The sequence below is a fragment of the Vulpes lagopus genome, chromosome 12, assembly GCF_018345385.1.
Source record: "Vulpes lagopus strain Blue_001 chromosome 12, ASM1834538v1, whole genome shotgun sequence".
NCBI classification, from domain to species: Eukaryota; Metazoa; Chordata; class Mammalia; order Carnivora; family Canidae; genus Vulpes; species Vulpes lagopus.
Window position 1 is genome coordinate 6,767,606 of NC_054835.1, and position 24,607 is coordinate 6,792,212.

Sequence of the window (24,607 nt, forward strand, 5' to 3'; positions counted from 1 at the left end):
CACCCAGGGATCCCCTTTTTTTTTTTTTTTTTTTTTACATGTGTATGTGTCTCTGCCTCCGGGCTGTAAACTGAGGGCAGGGACAGAAGTTTCTGTGCTTGACAGCTCAGTGTCCAGCAAATAATGGATGTCCAATTAGTGTTTGTTCAATGAACAAATATTGCCTGTGTGAAAGGATCCTGATGAACAAGTGTTTTAGCTTCACAGATGTGAATAAAAATATATTAAATATCAGTGTAGCCGAGAAGTCTCTCTTGAAAAGAAAAAGGTTTTAACCAGTCTTACCCTTCCCCTAGTAGTGAACACAGTTCTTAAATCAACAAGCAGTCCTGTTGATTCATCCGTTGGTTCTGTGATGAATGGATGAATGGAGGGATAGACTGATTTACATTTTCAACAGATATTTGTTGAGTATTGACTATGTGCTAAACTCTTTATGGGACAAAAGAGAAGGGGGAAAGGACAGTGTGTTCTCCAATGGTATGCACATTTTTGGGGAGACATGGCTACTCCAAGGTAATGAAATCAGACATTATTCAACACGTTGATTTCTTACTGTACTATCAGATGCTGAACTAATTTTGTTTAAAAGATTTTTATTATTAAAAAAAGTTTTTTATTTATTTACTCATGAGACATATGGAGAGAGGCAGAGACACAGGCACAGGGAGAACAAGCTTCCCACGGGGAGCCCCATGTGGGACTTGTTCCCAGGACCCTGGGATCACTACCTGAGCCAAAGGCCGATGCACAACCACTAAGCCACCCAGGTGCCCCTGAACTAATCTTTTCTAAGACACTCCCCATCCTATATCTTATATCTCTGAAACCTGGATATATGTTAAATTTTGACAAATCTGGATATTTTACTCATTGGACTAGTTAACATTTATAAAGCACATTATATGACATATCCCATCATTACATGTTTAGTGACAAGTTCTGTTCCATATTGATTAGGGCAAACAACTTGATATTTTGGGGGGTCATGAGAAGGGAGGGGAACCATTCTTTGTTGAGGACTGAGTGTGCACTAGGCATTGCACTCAGTGGTTGACAGCATGGGATCTCACGTCCCATTGGGCAGCTAGTATCTTCCTGTTTTACAGATGAAAAGACCAAAGCCTTTCAGGAATTCTTCATCAGAAGAACTGAGATTCTAACCCCATGCCGCCCCATTCCAGAGCCTGTGTTCTGAATCATCCTTCCACCCTCCCATGCAGATGCCCACATCATAGTCAGGAGCCCCTTTTCCCAGATGAGGAAGCTGAGCTTCCCAGAGCTTACTTGCTTTGCTTAAATTTAGTCAGAAAGGGGCAGAGTGGAGTTTGCACCTGAGTTTTTTTCTTCCCCAGAATCCAGATGTTTCACCACTCTACTCTCCTGCCTTTGGCTTCCTCATGATTTTGAAGATAAGGCTGCACTGACTGGGGGAATTGTCCTGAGACCAGATGGTGAAGAGAGTCTGCATGAGTCTCTTTATCTTCTTGTCTCTGGGCAAGGACACCCACCAGGCTAGTCTTAGGCCAGAGGCACTCAGATACCATTGAAGCCGAAAAGGCAGCTGGGAAAATTAATGCTGCCAGCCTTGCTTGGAGCACCAGAAGGGACCTGAGGATGGGAGGGGATCCCTGTTGTGGACGTGTTAGTAAGACTCAAGCAATTTGGGAAACTCAGCAATGAGATTTGACCGTCAACAAGAACATGTGTGGCACTGCTAGTGGGCTCTGTGGTGAACTTCCCAATATAGGCTCCAGCTCTTCTCCATCAAGAGACAATGTTGTGGTTTGGGTGGCATTGGCTCCAAGCCCAGCTTCAGGATTTGCAGCCCCATCCTCCCACTGGGCAGCAGTGGGACATAACCCAAGTCCAGTGCCAACCAGTGCAGGGTTCAGGTATGGTGAGCTTAGAACAGAGCTCAAGAGTTTTGTCCCTACAAAGAGGTAGGAATTTTCATCAACTTCATTTTATAGATAAGAAAACCGAGGCTAAGAAGGCAGGACAGGTTGAGTTATTCAGCAATTATTCAATCCCCTTCTTGAGGCAAAATAGATTTCCCTGCTCCACTGACTTTGGCCTTGGCCATATGACCTGCTTTGGCCAATGGACTATGGGGAGCAGAGACTGCATGCTTATGAGGAGACCTGGGGAGGTACTGCTTGTCTTTGCTATACATCTTGCATCTTTGTGATACGTTATGACAAACTATGTCCCATTTAGCTTCTCATCCAAAAAGAATGAGGAGACAAATGGGACAGACTTGAATCCAACCCACATCCTGAGACCAAATTCAACTGATCCACATCATGAAACAGAACTACCTGGTGGAGCCCGGCCTAGAGCAGCCAAATTTCAGTCAACCTACAGACCAGTGCATGTGAGAATAAGTGTGTGCATAGGAGGCCTCAGAGAGCTTGTGGTTGTTTGTTATACAGCATCATTGTAGCAAAAGCCAACTGCTACATAAATGTTAGGTGACTTGATTAGAGTCACACAGCTAATGCATGGAAACACCAGAGCTTAGAACTTTGGCCTCCTTAGAGTCCTTAACCAGTGCCCTTCCGGAAGCTTCAGGTAAAGGCAGCCCCTAATGAGAACAGAAGTGGGGTTGAGGGTTCTCTATAGAACTTTCTCTGGTTCACTTTCTTCTTCTGTCTATCACAGATAGTAAACCCAGAGCATATCTACACATCTCTGTTACTCCTGGAACTTCATCATCACCAAGTCTAGAGGTGGAGAGTTTCTGGAGAGGAAATCAAATATGAACTTTCTTGGGTTTTATGAGCTTTAGGGAAACTTGGCAAGACAATCTAGGCAGAAGTTTCTCCCCTTATTGGGGGCTGCTTGATGAATAAGTCACCTTTTAAAATTTTTATTTTAAAGGAATCTCTTTCTTAGGAAACTTTAGGTATATTTATGGATATGAATTTTCCTTTTGAGTATTGCTTTGGCTTCATCCTGTTTCAGCATTCAGCACTCTCATTTTATCTAATGTCCACACAGTATGAAACATCTAAATAGTATATAATGTCCTTTCGAATTCCTTTTTATCTCAAGAATTTTTGGGAAATCACTTTCCAAATTCCCACCAAGTTAGATGAAAAAAAGAAAATCCTCTAGCTATTAATTTAAGATTTTGTTTCACTGTGTTGAGAATGTGTTTTTCTTTGGAGTTTGTTGAAACTGTCTTTGTGCCCCAATACCACGATTATTCTTTAAATGTTCTGTGGGATTATTATTTTCCAGAAGGCAAGTTTTGGACAGCTCTGAATACCTGCAAGTACTTACAATCCTGGTAAATGTAGTCACCCTTCCACTCCTCGGTATCATACAAATAAAGTGACAGTTGGGTGCATTTGTTTTAAGAGAAAATTCTCCCAGGTCCAGCCCAGCCAGGTGTCTGTTTTGTTGGTGACTTCAAAGAGATGGTTTTGGGGGCTGGCTCCTGCAGCATTTGTTAAACACAAACACAAATAGATCCTACAAACAGTGGAAGAAGCAATTAATATTTGCCTCTTGCTGGGCATATTTATGAGGTTAGTGGAGGAGGCTGATTTTTTTGTTTTCTGGTTTATCTATTTTTCTGCTTTTCCCCTCTGCTAATTACTGCATTAGGCTCTCCTCTCTGTTGATCAGATTTGCATTTTAAAAATGATCTGGGAGATACTGAACGACTATTTGGTCACAGTGGGCTTGTCACAAATGAAATGATCCTCTGGTTCTTGCACAGTCTCTGGGCCATCTCCTGGGCTACATAGAGGTCAGGGCCATGGCCTCGTTGCTGTGGCCGCTTACTGGTCAAATGTGTGGAATAGCAGTCACCACCATTTATGTGTAGGGCCCTTCCCCTGTGCTAAACGCTCCCAAGCACCATCTCGCTGTTTTCACAGCTATGCTACAGGGATGGAGGGGCCCGGGGGGGGGGGGCGGGGGGCTTTCACTCCCCTATTTTCCAGATAAGGAAACTAAGACCCGCACAGGTTAAGTCAGAGGGTTTCAAACCTGGCCTGGCCTTGGAACCACCTGAGGGCTTGACAATCACGCAGAATTTTGGGGGAAGAGGGTAAGGTCACACTGACTCTAACAGAAGTCTAACCTCCCTCCCCAGACTCCTCTCTGGCCTCCCCCTGTCAGCTAGCACTTCCGGCCCTTCCAAGCCTCCACACCCCCACTGCCCCATAGGGGAGGAAAGGGAGAGCTGCAGTCATGGGAGATGTGGGAAAAGGTGAGGGCCAACCAGGGGAGAAGTCATGCTAGGACTGTGCAAGAGCTCCTGCCATCATTGCCCGCTCACCCTGGGGTGCCTGGGGGCACTGCTGGGTCTCATTCAGTCCTTCTCCCTCCCTCTCCTGGGCCATGGTCTGTGCTAAGTCCTGAGGAAGATTCTAGAAGAGCTCACGGACTGATGGGGAAAACAGTCAGTCATCCCCCACCTGCAGAGAACACAGTGGAACAAGTACCCAGTGCTCCTGCCCAGAATACAAGCCTGTCCCTGCTCTACCCCTTCAAACTATCCTCATCAGTTCCATTCTCTTCTTCTTCTTCTTCTTCTTCTTCTTCTTCTTCTTCTTCTTTTTCAAGATTTTATTATTTATTTATGAGAAACACAGAGAGAGGCAGAGACACAGGCAGAGGGAGAAGCAGGCTCCATGTAGGGAGCCCGATGTGGGACTCGATCCCGGGACTCTAGGATCATGTCCTGGGCCAAAGGCAGACGCTCAACCACTGAGCCATCGACGGGGCCCCGTACCATTCACTTTTCTTTGTCCCCATGGCTCTGAGCATCTCTGCAGAGCAAACACTGCATGGTTCACACTGGTGTCTGTGCAATCTTCCGTCCTCCTACCCTCCATGGCCAACTCCTCCGGGGAGGGTGGTGCGGTGGTCAGGGGCACCTGCTCTGGAGGCAGAAAGACATGGGACTGCCTGCTGACTTCCTTCCCCGGGGACCCTGGGGAAAATGACTTCATGTCTTGCCGGTCCTCCTCCCTCCCCCCCATACCTGGGGATGAGGCCTCTGTCCCATCTCATCCCTCCAGCTCGCCAGCCCTGGCCTGCCACACGCTCACCGCTCACCGGGCAGGGTGGGTCAAGCTAGTTAACCCCCAAGCCTCGTGTCCTCATTTGCTAAACAGGGCTTAGGAGAGCCCGCGGGTCCAGGGTGGTGGGAAGACTTGGTGGGGACGATGCACAGCATTTTGCACGGGGCAAGCTTGGTCAAGGCCAGCCCTTCCCAGATAGTAACCAACCTGGTAGCTGATTCTTTTTATTCTCCCCTCTATGGAATTTGGATTCACAGGTGAGAGGAGCTCCCTTCCCCTCTCACCGGCACAAAAAGGAAAGAACCTCAGGGGCCACTGCCCTCGCAGACCCACCCAAAGTCCCAAACATTTATTTTTCAGATAGAAAAACTGAGGCGCAGAGATGGGTAGGCACTTGCTCGGGGCCACACAGCATGGCCTAGGGGAGGCTGGCCGGGACCCCAGGCCTCCTCGATCTGATGGGATTGTCCGTCACTACCCCCTTTATGTCTTTGCAGTTTAGGTGCTGCTGTGTGCGGCGCAGGGCACTGACAGGTCTGGTCTGCCTCATCCATCCATCACTGCAGTGTTCACTCATGTTTATTAAGCAGCTGCCCTGCGCTGGCCCTTGTGCGAAGCGCCACGAGTCTCCTGGGTGGCCTGGTGATGAGTCAGGGTTTGTTGTTAGCTTCATGGCACAGAACCCCGACTGAGATGGCTTAAGCACAGAACCCAGACAGTCCTGCAGGATGCAGTCAGGCCCGGGGCAGCCTCTCCCGATGCCCCTCCAGCTGCCTGCTCCACCAACCCAAGTGTGGGGCTTTCATCCTTAAGGTACAAAATGGCTGCTTCACCTCCAGGAATCATGACAGCATTCCAGGCAGGAAATTTAGGATGAAGATTGAGAAAAAGTGAAGGGCAAAGAACAAAAGCTGCCCCCCTCCCCCCAGATGGTTTTCTCTTTTTTTAGGAGAAAAACAACTGATTTCCTGGATGTTCCCAGCAGGAGCCTCCTCATTCTTACAAAGGGAGGTGAATATTTTATCTGAGCTGTAGTTGCCTACTTGAAAAGCAAGTTTCTGTGAGGAGGGAAGAAAAAGGTGAACCAGACACCCAGTGGGAGGCTAGGGGCTCTGTTCCCAAGGAGCCCACATTTGAGAGCCACGTGCATCCCGACCTTTTCACTCTAGCGTGAAGCAGGAGGCAGCTGGGATGTGTTGTGCAGAGACCCTCAGCGCTCTTACCAGCTTTGGCCACAGTGTCCGGGCACACAGTAGGACTCATCAGCGTATGCTGGGACGGAGAGGAGGAGTGTCTAGATTGCTGTCTTCCCAGGGCTTCTACCATGAGCCGGTCTAGCTCTTGTGGTGGTTTCTGTGCACCTTCATTAAATGCCTCTCCTGTACGTGAGCTGATGTGGGTCATGGAGGCAGGGGTGGCCAAGACCAGGCTCTCTCTCAGGGAGAAGGCGACAGCCCCCACTTCTGTGGTAGGCTCCCACGTGGCAGGCCTTGCCTCTGAAGCCCCTCTGTGAGCCCTAGCACCAGCCAGGCTGGAAACCGCACCCTTTGCGGAGAACAGGTACTTGTCACGCACCATCTCACACTCCGCTCGTGGCCAACTCTGAGTGATGTGGTCCCAACACGGCCCCATTCTTCAGAGGGGGAAATGGAGCCTCAGTTGCTCACCCAGGGTCTCTGGGGTTGTAATTGGAAGATCTGGGATTTGAACCCTACTTCCTTCACCCAAAGCAGCCACCCTCTGGACCAGATGGCTGATGCTGCCTCCCTCCTTTGTGAGGACACAGCGGTCACCTGCTGGCTGGGCTGGGGCTGTGTGCGTGGGTGGGGACAGAGTGGGTGGTGGAAAGGCAGACGTTGGGCAGGAGAGAGATGCCGGAAGAAGTGCCACGCTGTGGGGGGCACACTGGGGCCCCTACCCCCCAGGGGCACTCCGGCTTTAGGCAAGGGCACGTGCCCGAGCTCTCCGGGTGCTGACACCAGGCCTGGCGCTCCGCTGGTTCTTGCCAGAGGCGGCGTGTCTCTCTTTCCTCCTTCCTTTTTTTCTGAGACACAGTGATCTTGGCTGTGGCGCCACATTCACTCTATGGGAAAAACTTGTTTTTGTCGGTAAACTCTGGCACTATGACTCAGAAGACACCCAGGGAGCAGCCTCCTGGTGTCAAGGGGCTGCTCTGCTAATGAGCTCATGTTTATAAAAGTGCTTTGAAGACGAAAAATTCCACGTGAAGACTGAGGGTTTGTGCTGTTATTTGGGGGGAGAGGGTGAGGAAGGAGGATGGCGTGGAAGGAAGGGGCAAAATCTCGCTGAGGAACAGTCCTAAAGCCCTTTGGGCCATGCAGCCAGGCTGGCTTTGCTTAGCGTTGCTGATGCAGGCGCCCGTCTGGGCAGCTGCCCCTTTGTTCAGAACAAGGCAGATCTGATTTAGTTCTACCTGTAGCAGGGAGTGCGGTGGGGGTGGGGCCTGGTGGTGGTGGGTGGGACTATAAGTGATCCCTGCCGTCAAGACCAAGATCTTGGGGCACCTGGGTGGCTCAGTGGTTGACTGCCTTCGGCTCAGGGTGCAGTCATGGGGTCCTGCGATCGAGTCCCACATCGGGCTCCCTGCATGGAACCTGCTTCTCCCTCTGCCTGTGTCTCTCTCTGTCTCTCTCTGTCTCTGTGTCGTTCATGAATAAATAAATAAAAAAAAGAATAAGATCAACTACTGAAATAGCCCCTTCCCCAGGGCTTGGCACAGTCAGCAAGTAGCTCCTGTCATTCATTCACTTGACCAACACATCCGCCTGTGCCAGGCATGGGCCACGAAACTGGAACCAAAGAAGATGGGTTCTGTCCTCTTGGATGTTACATCCTGGATGGGATATGGCATCTAACAGAAGGAGCTGTCACCGTCTTACAAACGTGAGTGAAAGGGCAGGGGAGGAGAGACACTGACAGTCACGGGTGTGGGAACCAGACCTGACCCGGCCCATGTCCAGGCACCAGTAAGGCTTTCCTAGGAGGAGACGGCTCTAAGGAAGGCATGGAGTTCCCAAGTGAAGCGGGAGAGAAAGCACATGGGGCAGAGACAGCAGCATTAATTACTTAATGAATCCAACAAACCTTTAGTGAATGCCTACTATGTGTCTGGCACCCGGGATGCAGGGGTAAGTGATACAGGCAAAAATCCCGACCCCCTCCCACAAAGCTCACATTCTGTATCATAAGCAAATGAAGAAATGAAAATGCCAGAGAGGATCAGCTAGCAATAAGGAATGGTGGTAAAAATAGGCAGGGTCACGCGGAAGAGGTGTCTGGGGGGACCCCCTGAGATTGTGCAGTGGGTGTGGAGGGCCTTTTGAAGGTGGCACTGAAGCTGAGCCCTCAATGATGGAAGGTGCCAGCCATGAGTAGGTGGGGGCAGTGCAAAGGTCCTGGGGCAGGAATGAGTTCAGCCTGGTCAAAGAACCCAAAGAGGCCAGCATATAGACTGGAGTACAATAAGCATCCTGTAGGATTTGTAAGGAGACAAATAAGACCGGCACTCAGCAAGGGACACTCAGGCCAGGTTATGTATTGTCAGCATCATGTTAATTGCAGATAAAGAAATTCTACTACAGTAGCCTAAACAGGCGAGGGATCTTGACTTAGACAGGGATAAGCCCGAGCTGAGCCATAAGGGGTGGGTGTGGTGGCTTACAGATGCCACCAGTCACCCTGGCTCTTTCTGTCTTCCTTTTTGCTATCTTCAATGGGGAGGTCTCACGTTGTTACCTCATAACCATAACATGGCTGCTAAATCTCCAGGCCTTGATTCTGTGTTCCAGGTGAAGAGAAGGGAAAGAGCAAGAGGCCAAAGGGCAGAGGATGAAAAGGCCTTTGCCTGCCAGACTCCATCTCTTTATTCACGAAGGGGATTGCTCCTCAGGGGCTTCTGTTCTATCTCATTGGCTGGAACCAGGGTACATGGTGACCTTGAACTGCAGGAAAGGCTGAGGAAATGGAGTTTTTAAATTTTTCTTGTCTCTACAGCAGAGGGAAGAAAGGGAGAAGTGCCTGTTGGGTTGCCAATTCATAGCTTTGGCCAAAGGTCTAAGGCCCCCTTGGAGGGAAGGGCTTGGTGAATTCTGAAACAGAAGGCCAAGGAGTGGGCAAGGGTCAGGCTAAGGGTTGTGGACGTCATGTGGATGGCTGATGGGAGCCATGGATGGCTTTATAGGAGGGGTGACATGGTCCGATATGCACTGAAGCTCTGCGGTTTCACCTAAACACCTGTGACATGTCAACGGGAACATAACATTCCACGCTTGCCTTAGAGACTTGACTGGGTTGTCCTCAACCTCAGGGCTCAGATGAAACTTTGGCTCCTCAGAGAAGGGCTTCGAGCCCTGAGGGTCTCTCTCCTTTGCGGACCTCCAGCCCTGACCGCCTGTCCCCTGGCTGGCACCTGGCGGCAGTCCGCAGATGGCTCCTGGCTGTCCCACGGCATCACATTGGGGCACAGAACGGAAAGTGACTCACACTGGCACCTCTCCTGCTTGTAAAACGCTGGTTGCATATCCATCATCTTTGGTTTTTCTGCTAGAATTACCCCACGAGGGTCACTGAGGGGGAAACAGTTTCAGGGAGGTGAAGACCTTCAGCAGAGTAAGGGCTGGGCTCTGCCCAACGGAGGGAGGACTCTGGGCATTAGATGTCTGCGCCTGGAACTCTTCCTCACACCCACTGTGTGCAAGGCTGGGTGAGAGGCAAGTCCCCTCGTCTCTCTGGGACAATTTCTTCTTGGGAATAATGAAGTTGGCAAGGATGGGACTTGATTTTCTCACCCCACCCATCAAATTCACCCTTTGAATTGCAAAGATTCCAGCCCATTGTCTACTCTCTGCGTCTCTTTGGCTCGGAAAATAGTCACCACCACCCTCCCTGTCACTCCTGCTATTATAGCCTTATGCTGTACTCCTCTGGATCCGGCACAAGTAATTAAGTACTTGTGCAATTAAATGTCCCGTGTCGGCCTCCCTGCCTGGACTGGGGGCTCACAAACACGGGGACCATGTCTGTCTTCCTCTATCCTCCCGGAGATTGGTACTGGGTCCAGCACATAGTAGGTGCTCACAAAATTGAGTCGCTGTTATTGTTATGAAACAATGCTGGGAGAGAGGCTGCTGGAGAGAAAGGCCCTGCAGCCAGGCCAGCAGGCAGCCGGGTCCCTCAGCCCCTCCCTTCCCGCGGGTAGCCTCCCCATTTCCCAGAGCGAACGCCTAGACGCCCTAGTCCACAGGCTGCGCTCCTCCGGGGAGAACTACAACTCCCAGAAGGCCGCGAGGGGCGGTGCCGCCGGCGCTCGCTCCGCCCGGGCCCGCCGCGGAGCGGGGCATCATGGGAATTGTAGTTCAACCCCTCGGCCCGGGGCGCGCCACCGCGGGCGCGGACCTGCAGGGAGCCGCCGGGAGCGAGCGGGCGGGCGCGCTGTCGGCGGGGAGCCCAGGTCCCCTGCCCTGTGGGGTCTGCGTGCGTGGAAGGCCCTTTGGATTGAACCTCACGACGCCGGGGACCCCGGGACAGCTCCGTCGAGTTCTCCAGGACCCTTTAAGGGGCGGGGCCGGGCGCCTGCCCCAGCCTGGACTCGTTCACCCTCCGCTCTGTAACCTCAGCCCCGGCGGCGTCCGACTACACCCCCCATACCCCCCAAAACCCGTGATCTGGCGGGAACCTTGCCATTCTCCGCTGGCTGAGCACTTACTGTGAACTGTGCCTGGCCCTCTGGGTACACAGTGCTAACGGTCAGGGTGGGTCAGGGTGGGGGCGAGGGGGGAATCAGAGCCATTCAGCCATCAGTAACACATGAGCTGACCCTAACAGAGTTTGGGGCGGGCACAGGGGTCGGAACGAGACCCCAGGTATGGGCAAGCCTTCAGTGGACAGACGCCAGGCTTGGCCAGGTCAGGACCAGGGAAGGGTGTTCCAGTCTGAGGGAACAGCATGGGGGGAGGCCCTAGGGCCAGAGGGGACTTGGGGCTTTTGGAGCAGTAGGAGAGGGGTGTCCAGAAGGCAGAGGACAGTGGGGGAGGGGGCCAGTGTGAGAGGTGGTGAGGTACGTGGGGGCCTCTGAAGGAGCTGGAACCGAGGAGAGGAGTGTCTGTTTAATCTCAAGTGAGTGGGTGTCTTTTTTGGGCAGGACCCGGAGCCCAGGCTTGGCTGGGGCTCAGTGGCAGGGCCTGGACTCAGCCCCCTACCCCCTCCTGTTTCAGGGTCCTGGCTTGTCCCAGGAGCTGGGCAGGGAGATGGGGGATGAGGGAGGGTTCAGCATCCTTGTTACTTAGAAGGGAAACTGAGGCTCTTTGCAAATTTCAGCTGAGTGAGCCTCTGTGAGATCCCAGACAAGCCTTTCCTACATCGGGCTCTTCAGCTGTCAGAAGCCATTGGTGGGAAATCGAGGGGGGGGGAGTCGTTTCTATGCCCCCACCTCGTCCCATCCCTGATGTGACAGAAACAGGAAGGATTCAGGCCAGATGTTGGGGGTTCTCAGGCCCAGTCTGGTCTTGTTTTCCCAGCTCTGGCACTGTGGCCAAGAGACTCCCAGGGATGGGGACCTGCTCCCAGGCTCTGGTCACATCTAAGAGAAAAGCAGGAAGCCCCGGCCTCAGCTGACAGCACCTGGGCTTTGCCTCCTCGGTAACCTTGGCAGATTGTTCTTGGCCTACTCATCCCTTCCGCTCAGCACTCCCTGCCGGGAGCCCCAGCTTCCTACCTGGTGTGCTGGGCCCTTTGGCTTCTGGGGAGTGTTCTGGACACCTGAGGAAGCTCAGCGGGAATAAAGGCCCTGTGCCCCGTCAGAGGTGCTGGGTGTCCGCACCCTGGGCAAGAATGGCACCCTCTCCCTGTGGCCCCGCTCCCTAGATCAGAGGCCTGGCTGGCTGTGGTTTGCCTTTGATTAATAAAGAATGGGGAAGCAAATCGATTACCTCTTCACATGTGCAGGGAAGACTCTCTCTCCAGGCTTGGCAGACTCTTCTTCATGAAGAGATTGGAACACGCAGAAAGACTTGGCCGGAGGACCCCCCCCTTCCCACCCTGCTGCCCCAGTCCTGGTGGGAATTGCACATCTGTGTTGGAACCCGAGAAGGGACTGAGTATCTCAGTTAAAAACTTCGGGTATGTGGGACCACGAAGGATGGGGAGGGACAGCGGTGGCACCTGTCCCTCAGAGGTCCTCTCACCAGTGGGACGCTTGGGCTTCTGAGGAATGAGAATTATCTGCACCTGAATCCTCACCCCTTTGGCAGGATTTCTGAGCTGATATTCTGGAAACCAGATGGTGTTCCCAGATGCCTGCAGGTCTGGCTGTCTCGGAATCTCCAGGAGGGCGGTTAATGCAGATTCCAGGGCTGCAGCAGGTCTGAGGAGGGGCCCGGGGAATATGGGATTTTCAGCAGCTTCCAGGGCAGAGGCGCCAGGACCGAGTGCGAGGGCCATTGGTCTAGAGTGGAAGGAAGCAGCAGAGTGTCGGGGACACCGCTCTGCGAGCACCCAGACCCGGGGGCCAGTCCCAGCTCAGTCTCACCATGTGACACTGGGCGAGTGACACCCCTTCTCTGATCCCAGGGTCCCTGCTTTGTAAGATACTGAGGATGCTAGCTGTGTTGCAGAGTGGCACAGGGCCTGCCCAGTGCCCAGTCCGGGGCAGTTCTTGTTGTCACTGTCCTGTCCTTGTCCTTGGGAGAGAGGAGGGGAGAACTGCTTTGGAACACTTGTGTGGTCTCTGACTCCAGTTATCACTGCCTGAGTGCCTGCTACGGGCCGGGAAGGTGGCACCCTTCCCTTGGGCGCCCCCCTCACCCTGAAACCCTCCGCCGGAATCAGGACCAAGTCAGGCCTCCTCTCTCTGGGTCTGGGTTGCTGCCCTGTGGGGGTGGTGGGGGCCAAGGACCCCTGGGGGAGGAGGGTTGGGATGCAAGGCCCCCCCCCCCCCCCCCCCCCCCCCCCCCCCCCCCGGCCAAGGGGCCAGCCTCCTCCGCGGACACCTTCCGTGGGCCATCTGCTCTGGCTGACGACAGTGGTGAGGCTCCCAGTGATATGTTTACATGTGGGTTTCCTTTTTGGGGCTGAGTTCTCTGAAGAGGGCCCCCTGTCTACCCTTCACTTTCCCCCAGAGCAGCCTGCAGATTCACCCCAGGGGGTGACACTGGGAACGTTGAAGTGGGGCGGGGGGGGGGGGCAGCTGTTGTTTTTACCTGCCCAGCACCCAGCCCTCCCCCTCAGTTCCCTAGGTCATGTGGTTCCCCATCCTCTGTTGGGGACAAGCATGTGATCCTGGCCTGGCCATCCTTCTGGCCACAGGGCTTGGTGGGCGCCATCATGTGACCCAAGGCCTGCCAGCGGGAGGCAGGCCTGGGAAGGTGAGGCTGTCTTTCTGCTGGCAGTCTGGGCTGGTAGGGTTTATTGCCGGGGTCAACCACATGGACACCTGTGCGAAGATGAAGCCAGCACGGTTAGAGGGAAGGACAGAGAGGGAGAGAAAAAGAGATGATAGTATTTGAGCACCTGGATCCAGCCTTGCCTGAGCCCACTATCTGCTTTGGCTTACACAAGTTTGAGTCGGGTTTCTATACTTGTTTCACCCACTTGTCTGTCCATCTTCTACTCTTCCATCCCACATTTGTTCAACTCTTGCTTCATACCAGCCTCTATGCTAGGACCTCAGCCCTCTTGGCTGGAAGGGGGAGGTGACAAAGGTGACACAAGCTTTTCATGGCTAGGGAAGCTAGGAGCTGCCTCAGAGGTGAGTGCTGGGGCCTGTGGATGTGAGAATTTCCATGTTGTGGGGAGGGGGGAATCCTGGCAGGCTTTCTGGAGGAGGTGACTTTTGTGCAGGGCTCTGAGGCAAGGCAGGATTTCACCGGTTAGAGAATTGAGCAGAAGGAGTCAGAAAAAGGCAGGTCAGAGAAGACCAGGATCAGTTGAACCCTGCTGCCCCGTGGTGGAGGGGTTGGGATTTTAGGGACTGTTGGGCTGTATGTAATAGTAATACTCACTGGTAATCAGTCACCAACATTTGTCCAGCAAGCACTGTGCTAGAACTTGGTGCTTATTTCTCATTGGTTCTCTTCACCTCCCTGAAGGGGGAGAATGTACATATGCCCATTGGTAGGTGAGGAAACTGAGGCCCAGTGGTGGCAACCTTCTTGAGGCTTCATGAACACCACGGGGCCAGCAGGGCTCTCTGACTTCCATCCCAAGTTCTTAACTGCTCAGGCCCATGTGAGTCCTTCTGGGGCTCTGTGTCTTTAGCTGTGTCCTTGGGAGGAGGTTGGGGTGGAGGCCAAAGACGAAGCCCTGGAGAGTTCTGGAGTTTCCAGGCTGTGTATGGGATGGGGGCTTGCCCTGCAGGTCATTCCCAGGACTGGGATGGAGACACTGGGTGATTGCTGTGGGACCCTCAACCCCTGTGCCCTCCCCCAGCCTGCCCTCTCCCATCTTCACCCTGGCAGCCAGAGCGATGGAACCTTTGAGGGCATTATCTGCTCAGGTATCCCTTGCCAAGCAGTCTTCAATGGCTCCTTATTGCCCCAGACTCTCTTCCTTTGCTGACAGGCTTTTCATTCTCTGGCCCTGCCCCCTCCCCAGCCTCTTTTCTGAGGCTCAGACTCACACTGAACAGTGGCCACCCTCCCCTCTGAGTCCCTGGAGGTCTGGCACCCTTCCAGCCTCTGTGAGTCAGTCCAGGTACCCTGTTTCGGTGGAGACTGGGCCCCTTTCTGGGCCTGCCCCTCACTCTTCATGGCACTTGCTGCTGCACTACCAGCGGGTGTATCTGAGTCTCCAGCTTGACTGTGATTCCCCCTGAGACCAGAAATCTAAAGCTCAGGTCTTGGCACACGGGGGCTCACGATCGGTGCAGGAAATGCATGGGTCCAAGCTTTCTTGGCTTCTAAAGAGAAGCCCTCACCACTCCAAGAATCACCTCATTTCCTGGGCACTGAGTAGAAAAACGAGGAGAGAGAGACACCCCCACTCACCCCAGAAGTTTGCCTGCAGGCTTAGCTTCCGTTAAAGCAGACTGGACCCCTGAGCCTCGCTGTGCTGTGCTGACAGCTGAGGCTTCCCCTGAGATTCCAGAGTTCCAAGGTGGGCTGTGGAGAGGAAGGGGTGGAGGAGCATAGAGGGTCCCTTCCTGGATGGCTGTGGGGTGATGACTTCAATAGGCTGGGCGGAATGGTCCTGCCCCTGCCCTTCGCTTGGCCGGTGAATGTGATACCCCCCTGGTGAGCACTGTCCCCTTTTGGCCCACCACCACTCAGCCAGAGCCCCCCGAAAGTGTAGGCTGTGCTTGCCCTGCCCCCCTGCCTCGAAGGCCCTGAGGCTGGCTGGACCCTGTGGGACAGGGGCTCCGTGAGACAGGTGGCTCTAGTAGTGCCCAGTGCATCCACCTTGCTCACTTCAATGTCCACGCTGTCTTAGCAGGTGCTTGATACATTTTATTTTGAGTGTGGCAGGAATGATGGTTCCCGAGTTCCCACTTCTGGAAAGGGGGCCGGCCCTAGGATCTTCTCAGAGAGACTTAGAAAAAACAGATACCTGTACTGCCATGTTCATAGCAGCATGAGTCACGGAGTTATAATGTGGAAAGAGTCCATGTGTCCACTGACAGATGGACGGACGGATGGACAATTGGACATGATGTGGTTGGCCTATCGGAACAACAGAATATTAGTTGGCCTTCAAAAGGGAGGTGATGTTGCCTCCTGCTGCCTCCTCGGGCAAAGCCCAGAGGACATGGTCTAAGCCAGGGAGGCCAGTCACAAAAGAACAAGTCCTGTGTGATCCCACTGGTGTGGGGGACCTGGGGTCATCAGGGGTAGAAGGTGGGACGGCGGTTGCCAGGGGTCAACGGGGACAGGATCTCAGTTTCGCAGGAAGGAAAGAGGTCTGGAGATGGACGGCGTGAATGTACTTTGTGCTGCTGAACTGTGCACTTAAGAGTGGTCAGGATGGCCAATTTTACATGATCTGTATTTTACCACAATAAAAAATATCAGAAAAAAACCCCCAACAACCCCTTTCTACATTTTTTTTTTTTTTTTTATGGTGGGAGCTTTCACCTTCTCAGATGGAACTCTCCAAGCACTTAGTAGAAATGGAGAGAATAGGATAATGAACACAGGTATCCATTGCCCAGGTGCGCCAACACTCACAGTCGGGTCACCTCACCTGTCCCCACCGATTCCTGTCCCTATTTCCTTTGGAGCAACTCCCAGCCATGATATATATATATATTTTTTTTTTAATCTGGAAATACTTCAGTATGCAGCTCTAGAAATCAGGGCCTTTCAAAATGTAACACGTAGCTACAATACCTCCCAAACTCGAATCAATATCATTGCATTTCTTTTAAGTGTAAATATATTTCACATATAATTATATATGTGGGATGCATAGGTAGTGTCATCAAATTTCCAATGGCCTCCATTTATATTTAAAATATAAACACATATCTTTTTTTGTGTAGTATTTAACGTATTCACACACTAGGCATTTAATCTATAATTATATTTATGTATTTAATATGTAATTGCATATTATGTGACATATATACCACATGCATTCCTACAGAATTATTTTCATTTGAACCAGGATCTAAATTAAGGGCCGCACGTTGAGATCAGTGTTTTAAATCGCTTCTTAAATAGGCTCCCTGACCCCGTATTGTCTTCCTTATGATGTATTTGTCCTGGAGAGTCTCCCTCGGGCTGGACTTTGCTGGCTGGGTCCCCACCGTGTTTTCTCACCTATGTCTGTGCTCCTTGTATTTTCTGTAAATTGCCGTTTGGGTCTAGAGGCGGGTCCTGGTTTGGGCTCACTGTTTCTGGTGGACAACCTCACAGGTGCGGAGTGTTTCCTCACTAGGCACAATACCCTCTGTTTTCTCTTTTTTTTGGTGGGGGAGGTTGGCAACCGGTCACCCAGCAATGCTGGAGCGCATTAATTCATGAGGGGCTGCCCAGTGGAGACAGCCCAATGCTGCCACTCCTTCACCCGTGAACCGGGGTGTCCCAGCTCTAGGTTTGGGCACCATGTGATACTGTGTCTAGGAAGATGCTCAAGCCTTACCTTTTATTGACCATCTCCCTGCCTCCTCCTTTTTTTTAGAGAGGCAGAGGGAGAGAGAGAGAGGTGGAGAGGGGCAGAGAGAGAGAGAATCCCAAGCAGGGCTCCACGCCCAGTGTGGATGCCCAGGAGTTGGATGCACTTCACCTTCTCAGATGGAACTCTCCAAGCACTTAGCAGAAATGGAGAGAATAGGATAATGAACACGGGTACCCATCGCCCAGGAGTTGGATGCACTTCACTGACTGAGCCACCCGGGTGCCCCCACTTTTTTAATTGGGAGGAAGCTGAGGCTCAGAGGCATTGTGTGACTTGAATTTTGGGTCACAGAGCAAAGGGCTCCAGTGGGCAGGGCTAGAACCTCACTATCCACCCCCCCCGCCCCCACTGCTCACTTCTGCAACCCAAAAGATGAAAGGGCGGATGTCATGTTGGAGCTGACCTTGGACCACAGCCTCGACCCTGAGTCCCCTGGACCTCCTGTGCTCACTGGCTGGCTCGAGTGCCTCACCTAATTTGCTTTCGTGGGAGAGGTGGCTGGTGCAGGTCCCAGTGAGCAGTGGATCCTCCTTCCCCTTAGACTCCGCTGCTCCATCTTCAGGCTGGCCGTTCTCTCTCTCTCTCTCTCTCTCTCTCTCTCTTTCTTTCTTAATGTCAGCCTTTGGTTCTTAAGGAGAGCCAGGCCTCCCTTTGGCCTCTTCTTCAGGGGCAGCCTCCATGTGGGCCTGACCTCCCTTCTCTGTGGCCAGCCCCTGTGGAGCTCCCTAGAGCCTCCCAGGTTCTCGCTGTGGATGCTAAGCTCCTGCCCCAGCTGAGGCTCTTCAGAATCAAATCTTGTACCAGGTACCAACATTTCATTTATTGACTGATTATGTTTTTTTCTTTTCAAAAGATTCTTTTAATGGGCGTGTAAGAAATGGCACCTGTTTGAAGTGTGCACTTTGATAACAAACCAATAATTTACTGAGCACCTATTATGTGCCAGGGATTGCCTGACAAGCCATGGAACAGAGGGGCTTTGATGTCAGCTTGGGCCAGAATCCTAGTTGGAATCATGGTAACAGTGGTGTCACCTTGGGCCACTTGTGTCCCCATGTGAGGCCCTGTGTTCTCACTTGTGAAACCTCTTGCAGGCAGATTGGACATCATTCTTTTTTTAAAAAAATATTTTATTTATTTATTCTTGAGAGACAGAGAGAGAGAGAGAGAGAGAGGTAGACACACAAGCAGAGGGAGAAGCCGGCTCCATGCAGGGAGCCCGACGTGGGACTCGAACCTGAGATTCCAGGATCAGGCCCTGGGCCGAAGGCAGCCTTAAACCACTGAGCCACCTGGGCTGCCCTGGACATCATTCTTAAATTTTCACTCTCTCCTGTAATAGAGTTATACATCCATGCTCTTCGCCATGTAACTCGGTGGTCCCGGCCTCTGGCATAGGCAGGGTCTATTTCCCCAGCCTGCTGAATTGAGGCCTTGGCCACCTGACTTGGTTTGGTTGATCTGCTATTAGTGGATGTGACAAAAGCATTGGCTTGAAATATGGTTGGGTTTTTGGCCTGGCTGCTTAAGCCTCTGCCATGTGCTATGAGGCATGAGGCACACAGGGCATAGGGAGCTGATGGTTCTAGAAGGAGACATGCACTTAACGTTGACCTGAATCTGAGCTGTGTCCTGTTGCTGAATCCAGCCGACCCACTAGAGCCAGCCCAGTTGACCTATAAGAGAGGAGGAGAAATGTGGCAAGCCAGTGGATTGGTGGGGTTGTTCGTTACACAGCAGTGTTGTAGCAGAAGCCTGACCGATCCACATGTATGATGGTAGTACCCCTACACAGGATCACTGGGAGGATTAAACAAGATAACATTTAAAAATACAAATTTAATATATTAAAATATTTGTTAGAGTCTGGCATATAGTCACTCTAAAAATATTAGATATTATTAACCAGAGATTTTATTTTTTAATTTAATTTAATTTAAAAAAATATTTTGTTTATTTATTTGAGAGACAGAATGGGTGAGAAAGAGAGAGCACCAAGCAGGGGCAGAGGGAGAGGCAGACTCCCAGGTGAGCAAGGAGCCCCATGTGGGGCCCGATCCCAGGACCCTGGGATCATGACCCAAGCCAAAGGCAGACGCCCAACTGACTGAGCTACCCAGGCACCCCACCAAAGATTTTCTCATGTAAAAATGAGTTTCTTAATGCATACCATGACATGCTGATACATTTATTTAACTTACTAGCATTCTTTTTTCTTTCCTAAGCCTCGAAACATAGAGTAACTCTGTTATTTACGGACACTGACCACAGTCCCCAGCCTGGGGTATGGATTTCCGCAGAGGCCCTCCAGTCCCTCTCTTCACTCCCACCCCCGCCCAGTGCAGGAACCCTGCCCCCCTTTCTAAGCCTTGCTCAGCGTCTTCTTGAATTCTCCCTGCTTCACATCCAGCCTGTTTCATTTCTGATCTCCCTCACGGTGAAGAAGGTTCTCTCTCGTTGCCCTGCTGCAGGAAAACTCTTTTGGACAGGGCTAGAGATTTTTATTTTCTTTAAAGATTTATTTATGAGGGAGAGAGCGAGAGCGAGAGAGCACACATGCAAGTGGGGGAGTGGCAGAGGGAGAGGGAGAGAGAAAATCCCAAGCAGACTCCTCACTCAGTGAGGAGCCTGACATGGGGCTTGATCCTATGACTCTGAGATCATGACCTGAGCCAAAATAAAGAGTCAGATGCTTAACCAACTGAGCCAACCATGCGCCCCAGGGCTGGAAATTTTTAATAGGTTGTTACTAGCAAGAGTACAGTCTCCGGGGTCCTACACTTGGTGCTGTGTGGCCTTGGGCAAGTGGATTCACCTCTCTGGGCTGCAGTGCCCTCTGTAAAATGGGATGGGGAGATAACAAAAAAATCCACCTCCCAGGGTGTTGGGAGGATCAAAGGAGAGACACCCAGTGGGTTCTGCAAAGGAGGGCGCAAGGAGGTCATGTGTACATTGAGGTTCTTAGGGTACAAGACATTCCCCTTGCTATGCAGAAGTATTCTCTCATTTTTCCCCTCCTGCTTCACGTTTCCCTTCTAGAAGTTTGAACATCCCCAACCCACAATTTTCCAGGTTGCTTTGGCATGTGCCTCGGAGACGCTGTTGGCTGAGGTGCCCCTCAGGGCACATTCTTGCTCCCAATGTGTCAGGCACCCATCTAGACCCCGGATGTTGCAGCAAACGCTCCGTCCTCATGGAGCCCACATTCTGGTGGTGGAGGTGGGCATCAAACCGGCCCATACAGCGTTGAAGGTTAGGGTCATGGAGGCAATTACAGCAGGGAAGGGCAGAGGGAAGGGGCGGTCGGGCAGCCTTGGGGAATTCATTCTTAGGGTGCACAAAGAGAAACGCGATGTCCAGAGCAAAGAAGGGGGGCCTCCTCCTCTGTTTTCTCTGCTCAGGCCCAACTGGCAGTGCTCTCTGTACTGAGCATCAGTTGCCCCTTAGTGATGACAGAAGCAAAGGGCAGGGGTCCGGGGGCGGGGGGGAACAGGATGGTGGAGACACAGAGAGCCACATAACTGCAGTGATGGTGAGAACGGCTGCTGCTCCTGAAGGCTTGTCCTCCACTGAGCACCCTGCACTCCTTTCCCCCTCTATTCTTGGCGTGAGGTGTGTCCGGCTACCCTCATGCCCATTTTACAGAGGAGCTAGCGAGGCTCGGCATGGAGGAGTGACCCGCCCAAGTTTGCACAGTGAGTTGCAGAAGGGCAAAGTTGGAGCCTGGGTCCCTTGGACTCCAGAGGTGATTCTTGTGATGTCTGCAAAACCGTGGGTGCCACTGGGTGCCTGGGCCTGGACGGTGGCGTGCGTGCTGGTAGATGGACAGCACCCAGTGCCCCCAGGAGAAGAGAAGCTCTGATTTGTAGCATTTGCCCATTTCCATGGGGTTGGTACCCCCATGATGGTCAGTGTCAAGCTACAAAAGGGAATTTTGGGGGAACGGAAGGGGCCAGGACGTGGTGTGTGACTGGACGGAGAGCAGTCCAACGGGCTCCAGATCCTGCGGCTACAAATATGAGGGTCTAGGGGATGCTGGTGGACCCCTGGGAATCCTAGCCTGTAGCTGCCATTGCCTTGCAAATGTTACCAGAGCTCCTGCAGAGACAGGGCTTGTCTTAGGCCCTTGGGAGCCTCTGCCCTCCTGGTGCTCCTATCTGGGAGCACTGGGGTCTTGGAAGCCATCACCATCACCCCTATCGTAGTGGGCTCTCTCCAAGGTCAGGAAAGGGCAGGTGGCATTGCGAGGTGGAATCTTGTCGCAAGGAAGAGCCTGGTGCTGGTCATACCCGCACACACCCGGGTGGAGTCACAGCCTTCCTGCTCACAAGCCTGTGATCTGCGGTGTGACATCCACCCTCTGGGGGCCTCAGTTTCTCCCTCCCGCAAATGCAGAGGCAAGAAGGATCAGCCCTGAGGTCCTCTGGGCTTGGCCCTTCCTCCACCAGCACCGTGTGCGGAAACCCAGCCGGAGCTCCTGCCTGCACGCGCTAGCCTGCCTCTCCTCCCTGCTGCATTGCTATTTAAAGTGGCGGTGGTTTGGCTCACTCTTTTTTTAAAAACCATTCCCGTACTGGAGCCGAGTTCCACAAGGCCAGCTGTCACCACTAAAAATGTCTGTCGTGTGACAGTCACCAGTAAGGAGGTGGGAGGAGGCGGGAGGCCCCGGACAGGACCACACAGTGGCTGGATTTGAAGCAAAAAAACAAAAAACAAAACCCCCAAAACAACACTGCAAGGAAGAAAGAAAAGATGGGAGGGGGTTGCTCTCCTGTCTTTCTCCACCCCTCCTTTGCGAGCTCTGAGCTCGTGGGCTTTGTTAGAGGATGGAGGCCGCAGGCACCGCGTCGCCGTGGTGACGAGGTGTGCAGGGGCGCAGCAGATAGGACCAGTCTTCGCCTTTCTCTTGCCCCAGCCCCTCCCGATGCAGGCTCGCTGAGCCCTGGGCCCTCGCAGATCCTCCCAGCAGCCCCATCTGTGCCTCCCGGGCCATCCTCAGCCCTCCTGGGGTGACCGGGGAGGTGACCTGTCCAACACTGCTGTTCCATGAGGGGCCGAAATAGGGCTTCACCAGGGAGGGAAGGAAATCTCTGATGAGCTCCTTCCTCAGACTCTTCCATGAGTCAATTTTCAAGCAGCGAAATTTTCATGATAAATTTGAAAAGAAAACTCTAGCCCCCCATTTTACAGATAGGGAGACTGAGGATCACACGGTAGAGCACCTGCATAAGGCAGTGAGGAGTGCAGACAGGTTGATGTGACATCGGACTTGGGACACTCTCACAATGTAATCGTGAACAAGTGATTCTCTGGCCTCAATCTCCCCAGCTGTGAAATGCAGCAGGAATACAGCTGCTTCCCAAAGATGTTGTGAGGATGAACCTAAACCCAGGCATATCAAAAAGTAGGTAAGGTGACTGGGGCACAGAATGTGCTGGAAGGTCAGGAGCTGGGACAGGATCCAGGGCTGTCAGATTCCAGAGGCTGAGTTCTTTCTACCACATGTCTGTGGCGTCTCAGAGCTGCTGGGAGAAGGGCTTGGAGGAGCCCTGGGGTGGGTGGGGAACGGGAGGGGGTTACCCCCTTCTCTCTCCCACACCCTGCACCTGGGTGTGGCCGCCTTGGACCGTTGGAGGGCTGTGGGCTTCCTGACCACTGGTCTGAAACTGTAGCTTCTCCGATGGGCCCCCTGGCCCTCAAACTGTCTGGGACATCTTATAGCAGGGAGGGTGGGCAAGCAGAGACCATATGGCAGAGATTTTTTGAAAAGTAAAGGGAAATTTTACAATTAGTGGGGGGAAAAAAACGCCAAAGAAGAATTTTGTGTCTCTGGAATTGTTTCATCTTTTCATCAGGGTTCTCCCAGCTTCACTTCTTCTTGCTCACAGGCCCAGGTAAGTAATTTATACTTTAGTAATAATTATAGTAGCTACCATGTATTGAGCATCTACTCTGTGCCTAATACTTCTAAGAGTTTTCCTCTTAAAAAGCTTTGCTTGTCCCTCTGAAAGTTATGTATTCATCTATTAACAGGTCTTTTATTCATTCAACAAACATTTATTGAGCAATTATGGTATGCCAGCTTCAATCCAGGGTGTAACATCAGTAGGCCTGGAGTATGTGTGAAGGAGTGCACAGTTGGGCAGGTGGGAGTAGCTCTGGGATGATTTTCACTCCTTCCACAGGGATCTATTAAGCACTTCTGACATGGCCCTGGGATGGGACATGGCCCTGTGCTCACAGGGTGATGTTCCAATGGGAGGGACACACAATCAAATACATACTTTGATTTGAAAAACAAAGCAGGTGAAGGGTGAAGAGTGATGGAAAGGGGGCGGCTTTAGTAAGTTTGGTCAGGGAAAGCTGTCTAAGAAGGCTGAGATGCCAAAAAACTATATTTGTCCATTTATTAATACATTTTTTGTGTGTGAACATAAAGAGTACTCACGTGATTCAAATCCCAGAAGATGAAAAGCTCCTCTTCTCTCTCCACCTCTATCTGCCTGGTTTCCCATCCCCAATAAATGTTTTTAAATAATCTTTCAGAGTTTCTTTAGAAAGATATAAGCAAGTACAAATATTCTAATCAAACACAAAAGTCAGCACACAATAAGTATTAACATTTGGACTGAGACTTGAATGAAAAGGAGCCAAACCAGGGAGAGTTTCTGGTACTCTCCCTGGTGGACAAGTGAGCCAGGGGCCAGGTGGTGGACAGGCTAAGGGCACAGACATGGGCTGGACTTTGAGCAGCTGGGGGCGGTGGGCCACAGTGAGAAAGAGGCCTACCAACCAGGAGGCGACTGTGGATTGTTGATTGGAGTGTGTGCCGATGGAGCACAGGCTTTAACAGGATCCCTTTGGCTGCTGTGGGGGTGAGGGCAGGTGCAGAGATATGGCTGGGGAGTTGAGAATTCATGCACAGGAGCCACAGTGGGTGCCAGCACACATGTATTTTCCATTAACAGTCCAGGGAGGTGGGTGCTATTGTTACCTCACCTGTGCAGGGGAAGGAGCTGTGGCACAGAGAGGTTAATTAGGCTGAGGAAGGTCACACAGGCAGTGAGCAGCAGAGGTGGGACAGAAGCTCTGATGGCCTGACTGGCGAGCCTGAGCTGTTAAATCCTGCACCCACCAGACTCTCCTAATGGCTACATGAGGCACCAGCATAAAGAATGTTGAAGGGCCACCTGGGTGGCTCAGTCGGTTAAGTGCCTGACTTTTGATTTTGGCTCAGGTCATGATCTCAGGGTCCTGGGATAGAGCCCCACTTTGGGCTACGTGTTGAGCAGGAAGTCTGCTTGAGGATTCTCTTTCTCTCTCCCTCTGCCCCTCCCCCTGCTCACATTCTCTCTCTTTCAAATAAATAAATAAATCTTTAAAAAAAAAAAAGTTGAAGGCCACACAGCAAGGAAGGGATGGAGGTGGAGCTCACC